Raw genomic sequence first — 19,558 nt, 5'->3', positions numbered from 1 at the left:
CGGGAAGCCGTCTGGCCCTGGGCTTTTGTTTGTTTGGAGATTTTTAATGACTGTTTCAATCTCCTTACTGGTTATGGGTCTGTTCAGGCTTTCTATTTCTTCATGGTTCAGTTGTGGTAGTTTATATGTTTCTAGGAATGCATCCATTTCTTCCAGATTGTCAAATTTATTGCCGTAGAGTTGCTCATAGTATGTTCTTATAATAGTTTGTATTTCCTTGGTGTTAGTTGTGATCTCTCCTCTTTCATTCATGATTTTATTTATTTGGGTCCTTTCTCTTTTCTTTTTGATAAGTCGGGCCAGGGGTTTATCAATTTTATTAATTCTTTCAAAGAACCAGCTCCTAGTTTCGTTGATTTGTTCTATTGTTTTTTTGGTTTCTATTTCATTGATTTCTGCTCTGATCTTTATGATTTCTCTTCTCCTGCTGGGCTTAGGGTTTCTTTCTTGTTCCTTCTCCAGCTCCTTTAGGTGTAGGGTTAGGTTGTGTACCTGAGACCTTTCTTGTTTCTTGAGAAAGGCTTGTACCGCTATATATTTTCCTCTCAGGACTGCCTTTGTTGTGTCCCACAGATTTTGAACCGTTGTATTTTCATTATCATTTGTTTCCATGATTTTTTTCAATTCTTCTTTAATTTCCCGGTTGACCCATTCATTCTTTAGAAGGATACTGTTTAGTCTCCATGTATTTGGGTTCTTTCCAAACTTCCTTTTGTGGTTGAGTTCTAGCTTTAGAGCATTGTGGTCTGAAAATATGCAGGGAATGATCCCAATCTTTTGATACCGGTTGAGTCCTGATTTAGGACCGAGGATGTGATCTATTCTGGAGAATGTACCATGTGCACTAGAGAAGAATGTGTATTCTGTTGCTTTGGGATGAAATATTCTGAATATATCTGTGATGTCCATCTGGTCCAGTGTGTCATTTAAGGCCTTTATTTCCTTGCTGATCTTTTGCTTGGATGACCTGTCCATTTCAGTGAGGGGAATATTAAAGTCCCCTACTATTATTGTATTGTTGTTTATGTGTTTCTTTGATTTTGTTATTAATTGGTTTATATAGTTGGCTGCTCCCACGTTGGGGGCATAGATATTTAAAATTGTTAAATCTTCTTGTTGGACAGACCCTTTGAGTATGATATAGTGTCCTTCCTCATCTCTTATTACAGTCTTTGGCTTAAAATCTAATTGATCTGATATAAGGATTGCCACTCCTGCTTTCTTCTGATGTCCATTAGCATGGTAAATTCTTTTCCACCCCCTCACTTTAAATCTGGAGGTGTCTTCGGGCTTAAAATGTGTTTCTTGGAGGCAACATATAGATGGGTTTTGTTTTTTTATCCATTCTGATACCCTGTGTCTTTTGACAGGGGCATTTAGCCCATTCACATTCAGGGTAACTATTGAGAGATATGAATTTAGTGCCATTGTATTGCCTGTAAGGTGACTGTTACTGTATATGGTCTCTGTTCCTTTCTGATCTACCACTTGTAGGCTCTCTCTTTGCTTAGAGGACCCCTTTCAATATTTCCTGTAGAGCTGGTTTGGTATTTGCAAATTCTTTCAGTTGTTGTTTGTCCTGGAAGCTTTTAATCTCTCCTTCTATTTTCAATGATAGCCTAGCTGGATATAGTATTCTTGGCTGCATGTTTTTCTCGTTTAGTGCTCTGAAAATATCATGCCAGCTCTTTCTGGCCTGCCAGGTCTCTGTGGATAAGTCAGCTGCCAATCTAATATTTTTACCATTGTATGTTACAGACTTCTTTTCCCGGGCTGCTTTCAGGATTTTCTCTTTGTCATTGAGACTTGTAAATTTTACTATTATGTGACGGGGTGTGGGCCTATTCTTATTTATTTTGAGGGGCATTCTCTGAACCTCCTGAATTTTGATGCTTGTTCCCTTTGCCATATTGGGGAAATTCTCCCCAATAATTCTCTCCAGTATACCTTCTGCTCCCCTCTCACTTTCTTCTTCTTCTGGAATCCCAATTATTCTAATGTTGTTTCGTCTTATGGTGTCACTTATTTCTCGAATTCTCCCCTCGTGGTCCAGTAGCTGTTTGTCCCTCTTTTGATCAGCTTCTTTATTCTCTGTCATTTGGTCTTCTATATCACTAATTCTTTCTTCTGCCTCATTTATCCTAGCAGTGAGAGCCTCCATTTTTGATTGCACCTCATTAATAGCTTTTTTGATTTCAACTTGGTTAGATTTTAGTTCTTTTATTTCTCCAGAAAGGGCTTTTATATCTCTCGAGAGGGTTTCTCTAATATCTTCCATGCCTTTTTCGAGCCCGGCTAGAACCTTGAGAATTGTCATTCTGAACTCTAGATCTGACATATTACCGATGTCTGTATTGATTAGGTCCCTAGCCTTCGGTACTGCCTCTTGTTCTTTTTTTTGTGGTGAATTTTTACGTCTTGTCATTTTGTCCAGATAAGAGTAAATGAAGGGGCAAGTAAAATACTAAAAGGGTGGCAACAACCCCAGGAAAATATGCTTTAGCCAAATTAGAAGAGATCCAAAATCGTGAGTGGGGAGAAAGGGGATAAAAAGAGGTTCAAAAAGGAAGAAAGAAAAAAGAAAAAAAAAAAAGAAAAGAAAAGAATTTTTTTTAAAAAAGAAAACACCTAAGAAAAATGTAAAAAAAAATATATATATATTAGATAAACTAGTAAAAAATCGTTAAAAAAGAAAAAGGTAACAGTTAAAAAAAAAAAAATTTTACCCGAAGGCGAGAAAAAAAAAAAAAATGAAAAAGAAAAAATTAAATTAACTGCAAGACTAAAAAAAATCACAGGAAAAAAGCCATGAGTTCCGTGCTTGGCTTTCTCCTCCTCTGGAATTCTGCTGCTCTCCTTGGTATTGAAACCGCACTCCTTGGTAGGTGAGCTTGGTCTCGGCTGGATTTCTTGTTGATCTTCTGGGGGAGGGGCCTGTTGTAGTGATTTTCAAGTGTCTTTGCCCCAGGCGGAATTACACCGCCCTTACCCGGGGCCGGGGTGAGTAATCCGCTCGGGTTTGCTTTCAGGAGCTTTTGTTCCCTGAGCGCTTTCCGTAGAGTTCCAGAGGACGGGAATACAAATGGCGGCCTCCTGGTCTCCGGCCCGGAGGAGCCGAGAGCCCAGGGCCCCACTCCTCAGTGCGCCCTCAGAGAACAGCGCCCAGTTACTCCCGTCTGCCTGACCTCCGGCCGCGCTCCGAGCTCACCGAGCCTGCGACCGGTTCAAGGTAACACGGAGCTGCGAGCTTACTGTCGGCTCTGTCTCTGTAGCCGGCTTTCCCGTTCCAATACCCGCAAGCTCTGCGACACTCAGACACCCCCGATCCTTCTGTGACCCTGCGGGACCTGAGGCCACGCTGACCCCGCGTGGGCTTCGCTCCGGTTTAGCCTCTGGAGCGATGTCCCTCCGCGGAACAGACTTTTAAAAGTCCTGATTTTGTGCGCGGTTGCTCCGCCGCTTGCCGGGAGCCGGCCCCTCCCCCCGGGGTCTATCTTCCCGTCGCTTTGGATTCACTTCTCCGCCGGTCCTACCTTTCAGAAAGTGGTTGTTTTTCTGTTTCCAGAATTGCTGTTCTTCTTCTCTTCGATCTGCCGATGGATTTTCAGGTGTTTGCAATCTTTAGATAAGCTATCTAGCTGATCTCCGGCTAGCTGAAGCAGTCTCAGCTTGCTACTTCTCCGCCATCTTGACTCCTCCCCCTGATGCTTGATTACTTTTTAAAAGTTAAACTAACCTTGTATTCTTGGGAGGTGGGGACCAACTTTCAGCACACTGCAGATGTCTTTTCATTGTCTTCTGGTTGAGAAAATTATCTGTTTTTGGTTGAGAAGTCTGAGAATTTGGTTGAGAAGTGATCTCTGACTTGTTGCTCCTCTGAAAGTAATGTCTTTTTTCATTGTTTTTAACCTCTAGCATCTTTCAGGATTACCTCTTTGTCTTTGTTTTTCAGCTGTTGCACTATAGTGTGTCGAGATATGGATTTTTTTGTTTTTTATCTTTAATTCTGCCGATAGTTCTGTAGATTCTCGAATTTGTGACTTGATGTTTTTCATCAGTGGCAGAGAAGCTTCAGTCTCTATCACTGCCAATACTGCTTCTGCTCCATTCTCTCTTTCTTGTCCTCCTAGGATCCCAATGATATGTACAACAGAATTCTCAATACATTTGTATTCTGTCCTTTTGTTTTTGTGCTTCATTTTAGATATTATCTTCTGACCTAGACACTGAATTGTGATTCCACAATTCTCCCAATAGTTATGTCTACTCTGCTGTTCTATCTATCTACAAGGTACATAATTTCAGCCTTTGTATATTTTACTTTTGTCATTTCTACTTGGGTATTTTTCATATCAATGTACTTTCTAAATATATAATTTCTGGTGTCTACCAAAGTTCCCAACCCCATTGTTTATCTTCTTAAATAGAGTAAGCAGGTTATTTTAAGGTTTATATCTTATAAGCCTAATATCTAGCATCTCATGGGTCTCTTTCTATTGTCTGTCATTTCCATGGCTCATGAGGTCTTCTTGCACTCTTGGTTGGTTTTGTTGTGTGCCACTCTGTGCAAACAGTCATGCCTCACCATGAAAAGGATCACATGGGCAGAAATTGTGCAAAGTGATTGTACTAATCGATGGTGAAAATTACATGCCCTTTCAAAGTTTTTGGCAAAACATTAAAAACTCTCTTATTGTCCCTTGTAAATGAACAGGGAACAAAAACATATTGTAAAACTAATACAGACTTAGTACTTTGTAATTTAAAACATTAGAAACACTGAAATCCAAGTGTCTCATTTCTTTGTAAAAAACTTACCCAGAGTAGCTTGAACCCACACCCACTTAGTTCTGGTACCTAAGCTGTGTTGTGGGGAGCCTGGTGGCATTTAACTAACTATGGTCATTGGGATTCCTACAAATGGAACTGCACACTGGGAGCTGCCTATATTTCAGAATTTGTTCCTAGAAATAGAGACCTAGGATGATGCTTTGTTCCTGCAGGCATCTGCCAGGGTCCTGGCAATCTGGGACCACCTTCGTCCAGCCTCCGGGACTGAGACTAGTTAGAACCGGGGTCAGTTCATGAGCAAGCTTATCAATTTCCAGTCACCTATTTTCCTAGAGGGCAGCTTTTTGGGTCCCAACAGAAAACTTGGGCTGTTTCCAGGATCTTCCCTTCTTAGAGGTTTGATAGCCCGAGTCTACTCTTAGCCACAGAGAAATGCTACTTAGCTTCTTCATTGCTTCATCCATAAACTGGCCAATACCCCAGGGACAAAATGACCCCAAAGGTCAAATTCCCATGCTCTCCAGACTCCAGCCTGACAACTCACCGGGTGAGTTCTCCAGCGCCATGGCATATGTTTAAAGATTTCGTCCACCTTTTCGAGTTGACTTTCAAGCCATTATCAAAAACGGAGTCCCCATGTCAATATTTTCAGACCTGTTTCTCTCTTCATTTTTTATTTCCAGAGCCCTAGAGTATTTCTGTACCTTTGAATAAACTCTGTAGACTGGCATATGACTGCATTTCCTTAAGGTTTTCCTCATATTCAGGCAATCTGGTTATAACAGATTCCTAATAAAATGCCAATAAAATTTTCGAACAGAAAAACTCATCTTTTCAACAACCACAAGGGCACAGATTATTAAGTAGAGAGGGAGGTTTTGTTATTCAACAGCCATTGTTAGGAGCCTTCTATACGAGGCCACGGTCTAGCCACCAGGACAGGAGTGAGGAAGACAGACAGACATCCCTTCCCTGTGGAGCAGCCGTTCCAGGGAGGGGAGGCAGACAGGATTCAACGGAGCATGTCCTTTGATGGACGGTGACCAGGCAGGCAGAAGGGGCTACAGTCACAAATGGGGGGTCAGAGAAGACCTCCACATGTGGGGAAGAAGCACAGTTAGGATGTCCTTCCTTCCTGTAAGCAGGGACACAGAGCTGGGAGAGTCCCGTGGGGCCAGGACCTCCCGACACTCCAGCCCCTCCACTGCAGCAGTGGCAGTGGGAGCTCTGCCCCGGGCCTCAGCCCGACGGAGGGAAGGGAGGAAACCACCACACTCTGCCACTCACTGTGCTGTCACACGTGTCCCTCTACAGCTGTCCTGGCACGTGTCCGCACGACCTCCCCTACCCTGGCTGCCTCATGCACCAGCAACTCTGGCCCCAGCTTTTTATCTCGGATGTCCTAGATTTGTCTTCCGTTGTCAGAGCCGGACACTAAGCAGGTCACTCACATTCGGGTATTAATAGGAGAGATGCTGAATCCCACGAGCACGGCACCCAGAGATGTCCATGCTCCAATCTTGGAGCCTAGGTGAACTTGCGTGGCAGACGGGACTGAGGGCACCGCGACGGGCTGACTTGTGTCCCTGCTGCCAAAGGATACATCCAGGTCCTTCCTCCAGTACTTCAGAATGTGACCTTAGTGGAAAAGGGGTCTGGGCAGATGTAGTTATGATGACGTCATACGGGAGCAGGGCAGGCCCTTAATCCGTGACAAATGGTGTTCTTATAGAAAAGGGGGGACATCTGGATACACACACACACACACACACACACACACACACACTGTGTGATGACAGGCAGAGACTGGACCGATGCGTCTACAAGCCCGAGCGCCGCACGGTAAGTGAAGGCAAGGGAGGGTCCGCCCAGAGCCTCGGGGTTGGGGGTCACAGCCCTGCCCACACTTCGAGGTCAGACTTCTGGCCCCCAGAACTGCCGGGGGAACACGCGGCTGTTGATCATGCTGCTTTGTTACGACTGCTCGAGGAGACGGACACGGGCCCGGGCCCCGCCTGAGGAGACTCGCCTGGGCCATCTGGCTGGGGCTGAGCGCGTCTCCTGGGCCTTGCGAGCTACAGGGAGGCGGAAAGGGGGCATCCGGGAGAGTCAGAGTGTGAGGACGACTCAACCCACGGTGCTGATTTTCACCACGAAGGGGTCACAAGCGAAGGGCTGCGGGCCATCCCCCCCACCCGGCTGACCACCCACCCACGGCTGGCCGCCCCCGAGGGAACAGGGAGTCTGAACGGGCTGAGCAGTACATATATCACCTCAGTGATCCCGACTTGCGGGGAAACCCAACCTCAAACCCATGTCAGTGGCCTGATGTGCAGGGAGCCCAGCAGGAGGGACGTCTGGTAAAATGGGTCCCAGAAGCCAGCCCAACACCGGTCCCGCCCATGGAAGGCAGCCAGGCTCCTCTCCCAGGCTCCTCCAGGAGCCGGCCCTGCTCCCACCTGCCGTTAACAGGGCTCGTGACGGCCCTGGGCAGGAGTCGGCTGCCTCGGTCCCACCGCCACAGCCACGGAGCCAGAAGCCTCCCGGTCCTCGAGGGCCTTGACGTCCCCCATCATCCATAATCCAGGAGAGGAATTTGTCTACGGAATAACATGCCTCGGTCACTGCTGTCAGGCCAAACGGTGTCACACTAACGGCTCACCACCCGGCTCACCTCTCGGGGAGCAATTATCATGCTCATGTGACTAAGACCGACTTGCTGCTCGGAGGCTTGTCTGCTTTTAATGCTGGAAGTGTTGGCGACAGAGAGAAGGCAGACCCCGGAACTAAACAAATGCTGCTTCCTGCATCTGGGTCATTAGATGCACAATTAGAGTTAATATTCACCTAAGGTTTAAATTCTGCTGCACTAAGTGGGTCAGAAGGATTTCGCGTGAGCACTTAATGCCTTTGAGGTAATAATCAGAGCAACTAAAATGGGTTCTGGAATCTCTTGGATAATTTTTGTTCACTCTTGCCTCCTTCCTGACTTACCTCCTCTAGTGAAAGGAAGTTCTGAATTTTAAAGACAAGTATTTGTGGAGCCACCCATTCAGATCGCTGTTAAAACCCTGGCGTTCCCCGCTTGGGGACCCGCGTCCCCTCTGCCTGGGAGCTCCACGCATCCTGCGACGCAGTGATTTGTAAGGATGGTGACCATTCCTGTAGCTGTTCCACGGCCTCCTCAGCGCCTCAGACGCTGCCTAGCACAAGGTGGGCCCTCAGTAAGTGTGTGTTGAGTGAATGCACGAGCTCGGACATGCACAGTGAGAGCGCTCAGCGAACAGTGGCCGCGGGGAGGCCAGAATGTATCGAGTCAGAGAGCATTGCACCTGCCGTCGGGTTTGAATGTCTGCAGGACAAAGTCCTACATCCGGTCTGGAGGAGGGTCCCGGGAGGCGTGATGGCGGAGGGGCCCCTGAGCCTCGAGGGAGTCTCCGCTGGACGGTGGCCACACAGGAGCTACCTGGTTGCACGGCCTGAGGCTGAGCCGGTGGTGAGCAAGGCCACTCCGGCTCGGGGCTTCTGGGGTCCCCGTCGCATGGGGAGACCAACCTTCATCAGGAAAAGCCCCCGGGCATCCTAAGTGCGTGTGTCGGGGAGGTCCAAGTGGGGCAGGGAATTCAGAGAGGTTCCCTCGAGAGGGTAGCTTCAAGTTCAGTGCTGCAGGGCGGAGGCTCTGGGGGCAAGGTGGGGGCGGGGTCAGTAACCAGTAACGGAGAGTCCCGGGCAGGAGGGAGGGACCTGGGTGCGTGAGAGGAACTGGCGGTGCAGGAAGAAAGTCAGGCCGGGAGAGGAGGGCTGTGCCTTCCTGCTCACAGGGAAGCTGATGAATAAGGCCGGGTGAGTCAGCAAGAAGCCCGACGGCGAAAAGAAGCCAAGAAACAGCTACAGAGTTCTTCCTATGTGGCAGGTATAACCACCCTTGGAAAGCGCTGGTATCCGCCCATGTGTCAACGAGAAAACCGAGGCGCAGGCCAGAAGGGCCCACGTGCGGCCGAGAGCCGCACCGAGGACCCCACGCTGGTCCTGCGTTCAGAGCCTCAGCCTCAGGCCACATCCTGGGCCAGGAGGGAGGGCTGGCCACGCTCCGCGGGAGTCCCTGGGCAGGTCAGGGTGAGGTCAGGAGGCCAGCGGACGTGGGGCCTGAGGTCACGGCCACAAGGACCAAGTGCACAGGCCCCTGGGGAGGAGGCGAGGCCAGCTGGACCCAGGACATGGCGGAGACCAGCGGCTGGCATCGGGAGAGGGGCGCCGAGGGCTCCAGACTGGAAAGTGAGCGTCTGTGTCCCTGGTCCCTTGGCAGCGCAGCTCCGGGCGTGCACAGGTGATGGCTGAAGCCATCTTCTGACGACAGGCAGAGGACGTGCCAACACCTCCGGCTAGGATGTCACTTTCATCTCTGAAAAGCAGCTCCTTTCCAGAGCCCTGCGCTCCGATCCTTACCCTCGTCCCTCGGAGCGCTCGCTCTCAGAGACCGTGCCAGTCCCGATGTCGCAACGCGTCCTTCAGAAACACCTCCTAGAGAAGGATTCGTGTGGCTCGGAAGGCCCCCCTGCGAATGCGCGGTCAGTTCGGGCCTCCGTGTGTCTGTCTACCGTGGCTGGGCGCGGATGAGCCGCGGCCGTGCCCACCTGCCTGGCTGTTGTTCCTCCAGACTCCTGCTTCTTTACTGGCCTGTGCCCTGCAAGCACTAAAGATCAGCAGCTGTCCTTGGCTGTGGTTAAATATTCACCTCCACTAGCCTTCTGACCTCGACTCCAAAAGCCAACTTCATTAGATTCATCGAAGTCAAGAGGACGGGGCAGAAGAAGGTCGGTCATTCTCGGTCTCTGGGTTGAAAACAAAAGACCCCCTTTTCCTTTCTTACAGCTGCTCCGCACTCTGTCCCCGTCTTCCCACACAGAGCCAGGAGCTTCGAGAGAATGACAGCTGCCCTTCGTGGAAAGCGCCTGCTGGAACCTGCCTGCTGTGGCCTCCGCCGGGAGCTGCGACCTTCCCACGGGCCCCTGCCCCTTCTCCTCACTCTCCCCTGCATCTAAAGTCTCCTTTTCTGCACCTGACGGATGCTCTGGGCGCCAACCTTTCCACCGGCCCCGCACAAGAGTTCCTTGAACCCTGTGTATGCTGGTCTTCTCCTCTCAAGGAACATCAGCTTCAAAGGCTTCTAAAGCCCCGGCACCTTTCTCCTCATGCCCCTCATTGTTCAAAGCCTTCTTCTCGGGTTGTTGCCCCCCATAAAGCCTGGGCTGGCAGCATCCCTGCTCGGCTGGACTTGTTCCTCAGCTCTCAGGAGTCCTGGCTGAGCAAAACAGAGGAGGTTTCCCTTTCTGATTTGACAACTGCAACAACAGAATGTCTTCCTTTCCGGAAAACTCTCTCCACATGTGGCTGCTTCTAAGGAGAGAAGGGGAGGAGGTGCTTTCCTGAGCCTGTGTGTGCTTGGGACTGGACGCCATGCAGCTTCAGGGGAGCCCAGGAGACGCAGGACGGAGGCCCCTGCCCGGACCTGAGACAGTGTCAGAGACGGGGACATGTTCCAAGTGGAGAAAGGGGGCAATCATCGCGGGCCAGCAGAGCCCTCCCCCGAAGGTCAGGACATCAGAGGACGGCACAAGTCATTCAAATGCTCTGGTTTCAACCAGATTTCACATTTCTCTGGACAATTTTCCTTTTAAACATCATTCCCCTTGACCCCACCCCCGATGCGAGTGCACAGTGAACAGATAAGACTCTGGCCTAGTTAGCAAGCTCTCCCATAAAATGAACCAAAAGGAGACTGTAGAATTTATCAAATTTCCTCATGATCCCTAGAAAGGGGCAACGGGCTCTGCGTGTTGGCAGCCTAGTCCACCTGTCTGATAATAAACCTGCTGGAGAGGCTTTTAAAAGTTCTTCTGGTCAAAAATTATCCCACTGAACACAGGAGATAGGAGAAACCCGGCCTGCGGACAGTCAGCAGACACGATCTGACAGCAGAGCGAGCCTGTCCCCTACAAGCCGTGTTGCTTCACTAGAAATCCACACTGACGCAGTCTCGTCGGGCTGACGAGACTCACTTCTAAGAATGTTTCAGAAAGGACGCGGCCACGGGTCAACTCCGCATGACTGGGTCCCTTTTACTGGAGCTTAGCAACTTGTCACCTTCGTGCGGTGATCACGAACCACAGGCTTGTTCGGTTATGAAGGGCTGCAGGAAAGCGTGGGGCCTCACTCACTCGTAAAAACGGGGTGGAAAAGGAACTACAATATACTGTTCATTTAACTGTATTATAATTTCGACCCACGCAGACAAAGCTTCATGGTCTTGGAAGCGGTGCCTCATTCTGTATCTGCCTTGCTAGCTCTGACTAGTTGAAGTGATGCCTTCCTCAAGGTCTGCTTGTGGCCTCTGAGCTAACGGTGTGAAGCGGGTACTTCAGACTGGGAACTGTCACTCATCTTTACTCACAAATGTCTTAAAAGAGCACAAAACTGAAGCAGCCAGGCGAGCGCGGTTCCCTGCAACACGGAGCCAGCACTGAGCCAACACGGAGCCAGCTGCCCCCGTGCCAATCTGGTCCCCACACCCGGAGTGGCCGAGGGACCCCTGCCCTCCCAGACAGAAGCGCCCCCGAACTCCCACCGGGGTAAAGACACCCTTTCCCTGATGAGCCCGTTGTTTGGAATCTGAACCCACGATCTCACAGAAAGCTATCGCATTCTACTTAACTAGCTGCTCGGGCCCGCTCGTGAAAAGTCCCTCCGATACACGATGTGCCCGAATCAGAGTCATGATCTCGGTCGGAGTCATCTTGGACACCACCGCCTTCATGATGCGGATGCCCCACACCCTGCACCCTGGGGCCGCAGGACTGCACCCTGCCGCGGCGTGACCGAGACTGCGGTCTCCCCGTCCCGGTGGGAGGGAAGCTGCCACGTGCCACGGGGGCCTGGTGGGCAGGCCTGCTGTCCGCCCTTCGAAGCCAGCTCCCACCCACGTTGGCGGCCGGTAGGAAACGGAGGTCTGGAAGCCAATCCTTGTCCAACTGGGTTCTGCTGGTGGCTTGGCTCAGTGACCATTCGCAAGGACCTACTCGGGACGTAAGACCAGCGGGGCAGACACGAACAGGACACACACTGCGCTCAGCGAGTCCCAGCCCCGCGGGGAACGTCCGTGCCGCTTTCTGAGAGCCTGTGAAAATCCTGGCCAGAGCAAAAATAGCGCAGGGACCGGCTGTGGCTCACCGAGGAGCCTAGGGCAGGAAGGGTCAGCTTCCTCCCAGGACACCTTCTGGGCTACACGTGGGTTTTCATGCCGTACAGGAGACTGCAGGTAAGCCTCTACTGCTGAGCTTCCCAACCCCTCAGAGAAGGGAAGTGGGATTTTCTGATGAGGAGAGAGCAGTAGAGCGGTCTAGAGAGGCGGGCAAAGGCCCCGGACCCGGCAGGCAGCTGCTAAGGAGCAAGAAACCAAGTCCCAAGCTTCAGAACCCAGTGCATTTCCACCGTAGGGAGCCGCCTGCGATACAAACCAACACATCCGAGCTTTCTCTCCCAGCACGAGCTGACCTGAAAACAAAGGTGGCTCAACCACAAAAATAATTCTAACAAGGTTGGCCCAGAGGGACCAAATTCTTCACTTTTTAGAGTGCAGAAACTCATCCCAGACACCGCACTGTCACGACGGTGAGATGCTACGCGATTCAAAACTCCAGAGGAAGGAACAAACACACTTCTCGCCCGAGCCGCGCATCGGGCTAGGCCGCGTCTCACCATCCGCAGAACCAGCTAGAAGCTCACATGCGTGTGCTCCTTTCCACAAGAAGCTCAGGGCTTGTCAGCGTGGAGAATGCTCGGACGAAGAAACAAAGGCGTTCACATGCAGCCGCCGGGGGCTGCTTGGTTCTTACTTTATGTTTATTTATTGTTTTTCTTTTAATTTTAAAGATTTTATTTATTTATTTGTCAGACTGAGAAAAAGAGAGAGAGAGAAGCAGGGGGAACGAAAGGCAGAGGGGAAGCAGGCCCCCCACAGAGCAGGGAGCCCGATGCAGGGCTCGATCCCAGGACCCTGGGATCATGACCTGAGCTGAAGGCAGAGGCTTTAACCCACTGAGCCACCAGGAGCCCCGTTCTTACTTTAAAACTATCTTTGGGCGCCTGGGTGGCTCAGTCGGTAAAGTGTCTGCCTTTGGCTCAGGTCATGATCTTAGGGTCCTGGGATCGAGTCACGGGTTAGGCTCCCTGTTCAGCAGGGAGTCTGCTTCTCCTGCTTCTGCTCCCCTAACTTCTCTCTCTCTCTCTCTGTCTCTCAAATAAATAAGTAAAATCTTAAAAAAAAACAAAAAACAAAAAACAAAAAACTATCTTCACACCAAGTTGGAAATTCAAGTTCACTGCCTTACTCTCCCTAACCACATGACCTGGCCTCGGCGTTGAGCTCTCGTGTTCCATGTCCCTAGTAAGGCTGAAGTAACAGATACAGCACATGTCTACCCCGCACCCAGAAACTACGCCTTCCTTCGGAATGTCTGTGGAACCTAGGGAAAACTGACTCAATATCAAGCCATGAAAACCAAAAATAAAAAACAGAGGTCTTCAAATTCAAAAACAGCAGAAATGATACTGGTCCCATCCTCTCTCGGAGAAACGCAACAAAACCAGCACAGATGCTCAAAAGGGACACGGGCCGCTTGGAAGGCGGGGCCCTCGCGCTCTTTTCCTTTGGGGATACGCACAGAGATGCGGGAGAGGAAAAGGAGAAAAGAGAAGTGGGGGTGTTTAAAATCTGGGCACACTAAGCTGAGAAACAATTGACCTTTTTTTACGATTACTTAAAGAATATTTGTCGTACAAACACAGATGCTCACAGCACGGAAGAGAAAGAGCATTGGCTATCAATCAGGAAATGGCAAGATGTTTTGGCAAAACCAGTTCCCCTCTCTATAGTCCAGCTTCGCCTTTTGGGATGACGACAATCTCCAACTCTCTTTTTTGTATCCTGGTACAACAAGCAGCTTCAGGAGCTTCAAGAGCAGACCGTGGTTCTCTTGCTCCCCACTGAGCACCCTAGGAGGTGCTCGGTGGACGGCTGTAGAATGATGGATTATAAATATATATATATATATATATATATATATATATATTTGACAGAGATCACAAGCAGGCAGAGAGGCGGGTAGAGAGAGAGAGGAGGAACCAGGTTCCCCGCCCAGCAGAGAGCGTGATGTGGGACTCGATCCCAGGACCCTGAGATCGTGATCTGAGCCGGCTGAAGGCAGAGGCTTAACCCACTGAGCCACCCAGGTGCCCCCATATATATGGGGGGCATACATGTTTATATATAAAATACACAATTATACACACACACATATTAAGGGATTGGCTAAATAATGACTTTACCTAAACATGACGGACTATTACACAGACATTTAAAATGATGAAGCAGAAACACATTTGTTTCACAGGGCACGCTTTTTCATTACCCAAGAGTCCACAAAGCAGAAGCAGATTACCAAGTGGCTTCTGTGCAAGAAACATGCCTTTTCTCCACTCTCTCTCATTCTCTCTCTCTCTCGCACACAATGCTTAAAACTCTGTTTGCGAGTCCAACAGACACGAGCTAGGACACACCATTTCGTGATTATGGGATGTCTCTCATTATATATCTAAGATCTGAGAAAAGAGGGGAAAAAAACACATTTTCTCTACAGTCGCGAAACTTGCTTTTGCCTCAGAGTTGTCCCGAAGTGGGACAGGGCTGCCCCTGTGCTGTATGAGGACAGCTCCAGACCTGACCCACTACCCCAGCAAGCTCTCCGCTGGATACTCAAATCAGCATGGAAACAGCGAGAAGAGCCGGCGCCTGTGACTTCAGCGTCTGTCAAAGAGTAACTCTTCTCGCAGCTCAGCTGTCGGCTACATGGAACCGCATTGCTATCAAGGAATGAACCTCTCCCGGAAACTGAGACAAGAATCTGCCACTTAGCAGCACCGACTTCCAGTCCACATTCGTGGGCCTTTCCAGGCACTGAACACAGATCTAACTTTGCACCACAAAGTAATGTAACTCACCCCAGACGGCTAGTTTGTTGAGCAAGAGAAGGAAACACTTAAATATTTCGGTCTGCAAACAGGAGCGAATAAACCTGGTGTTTACCTGTGCCGGCAACGTCTGACTTCCGAGCTGGTCTCGGCACCAGGGGTTCCTCGCGGAGGCCGGGCCCTTCCCTGCAGCCTTGGCAGCGAGAAGGTGAGGAGGAAATGGTCACGGTACGTCCTCTGGATCCTCCCCAGCTCTCCACCACCTTGGAAGGGGAAAGTCACCGTGACCCTACTTCAGCAGGAATGGAAAACCCGGGGCCCCCCGCCCTGCCGGCACCCCCGGCCCCCCTCCCGAGCGGCCCTGGAGAGCAGGGCGCTCCCTGCTTAGCTGGGGTGGGGGTGGCCGCGCAGCCCCTAAGGGCCCAGAGCGCCCTGCAAACGCCGGCACGTCCCACAGTCTCTTCTTAGGAGGACGTTTGACACTGACACTGGGGCACGCCGCCCTCCTTTAAACTTGAAAACTAGCTGAGGAGCGCGCGGGCACGCAGCGGGTCGGCCGCCGTGGGTCCGGGGCGCGCGTGCGGGCAGGGCCGGCTTCCGGAGCGCGGCGGACACCGCCCTGCGCCCCCCCGGGCCCGCGCGGCGGGGACCCGGACAGACCTGGGCGCGGACGCCGCGCGCGGGACCCGCAGGGCCGGGCCGGGGAGGAGCGGGCGCCGCTGCCCTGGGCTCGGCCGGGGGGCAGACCGCGCTCGGGCGCAAAGTGCGGCCGTCCCTAAAGCGGCTCCGCGGGCGAGTTTCTCCCGTCCGAACGAGCGCAGCAGCCAGCGGTCCGTCTGACCCCGCCGCCCGCTACCCAGCCTCGGGGATCCCGGGGTCCCGGGAACGCCCCCGGCCGGTGACACCCCCCCAATCGACCGGGCGGAGCGAAGGGCGCGCCGGGGCCCCCGCCCGCTGCGCCCTCCCTCCCGCGGGACAACCTGCGGACCCGGCGTCTCCGAGGCCCCGGTCGCTCGGAGCGAGGCCGAGCAGGGGGCGGCCCCCTGGGCCCGGGGATCCCCAGCACCAGACCCGGCGCCCTCGGCCCGCGCCCCCGGGTCCCGCGCATGCGCCGACCGGCCCCTCCTCTGGCGGCCGCCTCCCAGCGTCCCGAGAAGGGGAGACCCGGTTCTCCGACCCCCGCGAGCGCCCGCCCGCCCCTGGGCACCTGGGGCCAGTCCGCCGCCTGCGAGTCCGCCGGGCGAGCGCGCCGAGGGAGGCGGCGCGGGGCAGGGCGCTAGCTGCCGCCGCCTCCGCCCCCGCCGCCCGCTGCCCCAGCCGTGGGGCTGCCGCGTCCCCTGCCCATGCCCGGCACCGCCTCCCCGCGCCCGTGCCAGCCGCGCCCCCCGCGGCACGCGCCGCCCCTCTGCCCCCCGCCCCGGCCGGGCTGCGCGGGCGGCTCGCGCGGGTGGCCGCCGGAAGCCCCGCCCCGCCCCGGGTCCCCTGGCCGCGCCCCGGGCGGGACACACCCCCCTGGCGGCGGCAGCCGATTGGCTGCCCGCGGGGTCGGAGGCGGGGCCGCGGCCTCTGGGGCTCCCACCTCGTGCCTGCTGCGGCTGCACCCGTGGGGAAACTGAGGCCGGAGAGGCGGAGGGGCTGCAGAGGTCTCCGGGCGAGCGGGCAGAGAGCCACGGTGGGACAGCGCGTGCAGCTGGGCGTCGGCGGGGGTCCAGGCCCGCGCCCCGGGAGGGGCTGCTGTCGCGGCGGGGGTGGGCGCGAGGCCGCCGGACCCTGGAGGTTCCCGCCTGGCGCCCAGGCCCAGCTGGCGAGGCCCCTCCTCTCTCGGGAGCCCTGCTGGCCTCTGGCGAGCGGGTCTGGACCCCGGCCGAGGTGCGAGCGCCAGAGAGTCGCGGGGTGCGCAGGGTTGGGGGGCGGTCGGGGCAGAACCGGTCCCAAGCACCGCAGCACACGAAAGAAGGCGAAAGAGAACGCGAGCTGAGGGGCGCGTCAACAGGTGGTGGAGGCGCCCGGGCGGGCCCCGCGGGCAGGGACCCAGGGTGAAGGGCAGCGGGGACAGCGTGGGCGCGGGCCACCAACTCCGACCACCCGCTCCACAGCCACACCCACACCCCCACCCCGGCTGCCAGACAGCCGTGACCCCCTCCCGTCCGGCGTCACGGACGAGGGGCTGACTTTGTGTCCCGCCAAGGCGCTGGTCCTTTGCCAGCGCAGGGGGAGGTCGCGGCCCGGCAGCCAATGACAAGGAGCAGGGGAGAGAGCTGCGGAGCTGCTCTGTTTGCGCGGCGGCGCACGGAATGCACAAAGCCCCCGGTGCCAGCGCCTCGAGACACCCCTCCCTTGGGAACGAAATGTGTGCTATGCCAGCCTTCCTCCCTGCCCTCCCGCTGCTCCCGCCACCGTTCTATTTGTAGCGGCGAGCGCGAGCGGAGCGGCCCGGGGAACCTGCTGGGGGCGGATACCCAGCTGCGAACGAATCCCTGTATTATGCCGAGACTGGAGCCCAGGCCGTACCTGGCCCTTAAGTCGCAGGCGCCTGGATCTCACCCTTGGGGTTCGGCTCCTTCCTGTGGTGAACTTTGCCCTTCCCTGCAGAGACACCCACATCACCTTTCTGCTCGCACACCGGCAAGCCCAACTTTTATTACACGTCCTAGCAATAACCAGTGTTTGTATTATGTTCCAGTGTTCAAGGTTATCCCCGTGCACTAAATCCTGACTATGGCACAGGCTGGGCAGGCTGAACGTGTGTCTTACTCATGCTGCTAGGAGCCACGGAGGGTGCTGGGTGTCGTGGATATAGCAAAGAAGGAACTACAGAGCTGACGTCCTCATGAGGACATTCAGGTTCAAAGATGTCATCTGATGTACTCCAGATTCCGGGCTGTGAAGGACCCAGAGTCCAAATGCAAGGGATGTTGGCTTCCTTTCCCAGTTGCGCTGTGACCGTCTGCCATAAACTCAGGTCAGCCAGGCGGTTGGAAAGACCTGGTAAAAAATTGTTTCGAATGAGGACAAAGGAAGCTGTTAGGGTTCAACAGAGTCGTGTAGGCACCTAGCAGACATTAGAGCAATTATATTCTTGGATTCTTGGGGCTCTCAAGGTTTTTTAGGGAGAGAAAATTTGTTTCTCATGCATGTGCCCAAAGTTGTCCCTTTTGAGCAAATGCTTTCGGCCACCCATACCCTCCCTCCCCCATCCAGGTAGAGAGGGAAGAATGATCAGATCGCCTGGAAGCATCCATGAGACAGCTCCAAGCATGCTGCCCTCTGGGTGGGGGGGCATGGGTCCCTATTTGCTGTGAAGAACCTGACACACACCCAGCACAGGAGAAACTGTCACACAAAGAACATTCCACCCCTCCCCCATGTCCTGGAAGTCTCTCCCTCCGTCTCTCCTTACCTGCAGCGTGGATGGAACATGGGCGGTGCCAAAGAGCAGAGACAGCCTCCTGTGCACGGCTGGACGGGATCTGTAAAATCGGGGACATTTCGTGCTCTTGACACTGTGTCTGACACCCTGGGTCCCCCTGGAGCCTTAATAAATGCTAGGAGACTTTGGGGGTACGTGTGTCTCGGTTCATAGCTTCCACCTGTTGGGGCTGATGGTGTTTCCGCATTTCTAATCACATTTTCTAATCTGTTAGAAAAGATGTTTGGAGACATCATTATTATGGTGCTCCCATTACGATCGGGAGACCGAGGCACAGAGAGGTTACTTCCCAGACCAGGTCACGGAGGCCAGTTGCAGAACCCGGGCTAGGAGGCGGGTCTGTGGCACCCACACTCTGAGCAGGTCCTGGATGCACCCACCCACCCAATCTCCCTGGGGCTGCTGATGCTGTGCCCTTGGCCTCTGGGAGAGAATTAGGACTTTCAGAGAGGAGGTGGGGAGCCGAAGGCGGCTCCTGCCCCTAAATACCAGACTGTGGGGTACACAGTGAACTTGTAAGAAGGTGATGTCAACCCTCTGTGTCCAGAGAGAAGGTGAGACCTGACCGCCTTCCTGAGTCCTGGTGGGGGGAGCAGCAGGTCCCACGGATCTGGGGGGCCAGGCCAGAGTCTGTTTGTCCTACAGCTTAGGTAAGCCCTTTTCCAGGAACCAACACCTCTACAGGTCACTTATTTGCCCTTTGCTGATCTGCAAAGCCTCTGATGAGATGGATTTTGTGCTCCCGGGGGTCATCAGCCAGGGCAGTGGCCTCTGGGCTCGTGGAAGCCTGCCCTTAGGTCAGGTGGTAGAGATCAATGAGGACAGGGCGCACAGGCTGAGAAACAGAGCGTTGGCTGTTGGCAAGGACAGAGCTGCCCTGTGGCCCACGGCTGGCCCTCGGGACCGACGAAGGGCCTGTGTGTGGCTGCCATCCCAGTAATGACTGCAGAGCCTCGTGGGTCCAGATAACAAAGTCTTGTCACATTAGGGCAACGAGCTCACAGCAGTCCCGCAGGGTAGCGGGGTTCATCCCCATGGTACAGATGAAGAAACCGAGGGCCAGAAATGCCATCGTTCGGCTGAGATCTCCAAGAGGGAACAAGAACCAGGCTGTCAGAGTCCAGATCTGTTCCACCACCCGCCCCGGCCCCAGGGGGCCCCCCAGAGGTCTGGTGCAGAAGCCGGTGCTCTCCTGGCCTGCTACCCCAGTGGTCTCTGGCAGGCACAGGAACACCGGGTCGAGGATCAGTCTCGGCCCCAGCACTGCGGAGGGGCGGTAGCACGTGCAGAAGCCTACGGCAGGAGCGAGGG

The 19,558-nt window shown here is 53.7% G+C and overlaps 1 protein-coding gene and 1 long non-coding RNA gene across 6 annotated transcripts in view; one reads left to right on the top strand and one right to left on the bottom strand.

Moving 5' to 3' along the window:
* Window positions 1–16,166, bottom strand: part of PPARA (peroxisome proliferator activated receptor alpha) — a 64,095-nt gene extending 47,929 nt beyond the window's left edge. Inside the window, exons 1-2 of one of the 4 annotated variants that reach the window (XM_059187280.1) lie at window positions 16,025–16,166; window positions 14,933–15,010 (exon numbers count right to left, since the gene is read on the bottom strand). The gene's annotated coding sequence lies outside the window, so the exon portion shown is untranslated. Of the gene's footprint in view, window positions 1–14,932; window positions 15,081–15,797; window positions 15,999–16,024 lie in introns of those variants that run through there. The other 3 variants (XM_059187277.1, XM_059187278.1, XM_059187279.1) reach the window with 3 other exon arrangements.
* Window positions 16,167–16,356: 190 nt separating this feature from the next.
* On the top strand, window positions 16,357–18,375 carry LOC131839617 (uncharacterized). Of its 2 annotated transcripts, none has more exons than XR_009357012.1 (2): window positions 16,357–16,489; window positions 17,501–18,375. It is a non-coding gene; the product is annotated as an uncharacterized LOC131839617 (long non-coding RNA). The 2 variants fall into 2 exon arrangements; XR_009357013.1 differs by having other exon boundaries at window positions 16,357–16,686.
* The last annotated feature ends 1,183 nt before the right edge of the window (window positions 18,376–19,558 follow it).

Source organism: Mustela lutreola, chromosome 8 (genome assembly GCF_030435805.1).
Source record: "Mustela lutreola isolate mMusLut2 chromosome 8, mMusLut2.pri, whole genome shotgun sequence".
In the NCBI taxonomy this organism is placed as follows: domain Eukaryota; kingdom Metazoa; phylum Chordata; class Mammalia; order Carnivora; family Mustelidae; genus Mustela; species Mustela lutreola.
This window is presented reverse-complemented; position numbering and strand designations above follow the sequence as displayed.